At 51.6% G+C, this 2,707-nt stretch overlaps 1 pseudogene; it reads left to right on the forward strand.

Moving 5' to 3' along the window:
* The first annotated feature begins 907 nt into the window (after positions 1 to 907).
* Positions 908 to 2,129, forward strand: LOC104672440 (annotated as a pseudogene).
* The last annotated feature ends 578 nt before the right edge of the window (positions 2,130 to 2,707 follow it).

Below are 2,707 nucleotides of genomic sequence, written 5' to 3' on the forward strand. Positions count from 1 at the left end.
AAAAACAGGACAGGACAGATCTGTTGAGAGCTAGGGTCACAGGATCTAGAATCCGAGCAGGGTCTCAGGTTGCACGGAATCAGGAATCAGGCTGAATTATTCCTCAGAGTGGACACAGAAGAAACCCAGGGGGAAACCAAGTGCGGATATGTCACTAAAGAGGGAGCCTGGCAGCCCCAGCAGAGCCACGTGGGCGGATCCCAGGCACAGGCAGAGCGGCAGCCGCAGGACTCGGAGGTTAGGCGGGCTCTGGAAGTGGGTGCCAGGCAGGGCGAGGCCCCGTGCACAGTAGAGAGTGCCAGTCAAAGCGAGTGCACTGGCGCCTTGTCCCTACAGGGGTTCTCATGTTGTGACCCGGGGCGGAGAGTTGGGCTAAAGAAGCAAGCTCAGGCCAGATTGGGCACAGTGGCTCACACCTGTAATTTCAGCACTTTGGGAGGTTGAGGTGGGAGGATCATTAGAGGCCAGAAGTTTAAGAGCAGCCTGGGCAACAGAGCAAGACCTTGTTTCTAGAAGAAATTTAAAAAATAATAATAATTAGCCAGGCGTGGTAGTGTGTGCCTGTAGTCCCAGCTACTCTGGAGGTTGAGGTGGGAGGATCGCTTGAGCCAGGAGTTAGAGGCTGCAGTGAGCCATGATCGTGCCACTGAACTTGAGACTGGGCAGCAGAGAGATCATCTCTAAAAAATAATAATAAAAAAAATAAGAAAATAAAGAAGCAGGCTAAGGCCGGAGAACAAGAGGAATAGGCCTCCTGTCTCCTCTGCATGACTCAAGAGGATTCTGCTCATGTCTTTCACAGGCAGAGTGGCCGGGTAAATAGATACAGGGTGCCCAGGGTGCTGAGAACGCAGGTCCACACATCTGGTTATCCTGCGTCTGGCCTTTGCCCATGGAGCTTTCAGTCATGGCCTCGGGTAACTTGCACATCGGAAAGCTCACCCCTGACTTCAAGGCCCCTGCTGTGGTGGATGGAGCCTACAGGAGGTAAAGCTGTTGGACTACAGAGGGAAGCACGTGATCCTCTTTTTCCATCCTCTGGACTTCACTTTTTTTTATGAAACAGAGTCTGGGTCTGTTGCCCAAGCTGGAGTGCAGTGGCTCGATCTCGGCTTACTGCAACCTCTGCCTCCTGGGTTCAAGCGATTCTCCTGCCTCAGCCTCCCAAGTAGCTGGGATGCCCATGTGCCACCCCGCCCTGCTAATTTTGTATTTTTAGTAGAGATGGGATTTCACCATGTTGGTCAGGTCAGTCTTGAACTCCTGACCTCAGGTGATCTGCCAGCCTCGGCCTCCCAAAGTGCTGGGATTATAGATGTGAGCCACTGAGCCTTGGACTTCACTTTTGTGTGCCCCCACAGAGATCATCGCATTCAGCGACTATGCTGAGGACTTCTGAAAGCTGCGAAGTGCTAGGGACCTCGGTGGACTCAGTTCACCCATCTGGCTTGGAGCAACACCCCCTGGAAGGAGGGAGGCAGGCTTGGACCCTCTGGACAACCCTCTGCTTGCTGACGTGACCTGAAGTGTGTCTGAGAAGTATGACGTGCCGAAAACAGACGAGGGCATTGGCTGCAGGGGCCTCTTCTTTTTTTTTTTTTTTTGAGATGGAGTGGTCCAGGCTGGAGTGCAGTGGCGAGATCTCGGCTCACTGCAATCTCTGCCTCCCCAGTTCAAGCGATTCTCCTGCCTCAGCCTCCCGAGTAGCTGGGATTACAGGAGTGTGCCAGCACGCCTGGCTAATTTTTGTATTTTTAGTAGAGACGGGGTTTCTTGATGTCGGTCAGGCTGGTCTCAAACTCCCCACCTCAGGTGATCTGCCTGCCTTGGCCTCCCAAAGTGTTGGAATTACAGCTGTGAGCCACCACGCCTGGCCTGCAGGGGCCTCTTTATCATCCATGGCAAGGATGTCCTTCCCCAGATTGCTGTTAATGATTGGCCTGTGGGACACTTTGTGGATAAGGCCCTGCAGCTGGTCCAGGCCTTTCAGTACACAGATGAACACCTGGAAGTTTGTCCTGCTGGCTGGAAGCCTGGCAGTGACATGATCAACCCCAGCGTGAATGACAGCAAGGAATACTTCTTCAAACACAACTAGGCTGGCTGATGGATCGTGAGCTTGTGCCCCTACACGGGTGCCCTATGTTGACCCAGGAAAGGCCAGATCTGCCCCTCCAAACTCCACAGTCTGGGACCCTGAAAAGCTAGGCCAAGGCCTTCTCATGCCTCCAACTGGGAGCTGGTGAATAGTGACACCCTCCCCCAAACCCACCCAGCTGCACACAGGCCTAGAGAGGACCAATAAAGTATTAGGGACAGAAAATAAATAAATAAATAAATAAATAAATAAATAAATAAATAAATAAATAAATAAATAAATAAATTCAGTAAGTACAGGACGTCCAGTTAAATCTGAATTTCAGAGAAACAGTGAATAATTTACAATGTAAGTACGTACAAATACTCCACGGGAGGCCCGAGCATGGTGACTTGCACCTGTAATCCCAGCACCTTGGGAGGCTGAGGCAGAAGGATTGTTTGAACCAAGGAGTTAGAGACCAGCCTGGGCAACATAGAAAGACGCTATCTCTGAAAAACTTTAGAAATTAGCCAGGCATCGTGTTGTGCACCTGTAATCCCGGCTACACGAGAAGCTGAGGTGGGAAGATTGCTTGAGCCCAGGAGGTCGAGGCTGCAGTGAGTTGGG

The sequence above is a fragment of the Rhinopithecus roxellana genome, chromosome 11 (assembly GCF_007565055.1).
Source record: "Rhinopithecus roxellana isolate Shanxi Qingling chromosome 11, ASM756505v1, whole genome shotgun sequence".
In the NCBI taxonomy this organism is placed as follows: Eukaryota; Metazoa; Chordata; class Mammalia; order Primates; family Cercopithecidae; genus Rhinopithecus; species Rhinopithecus roxellana.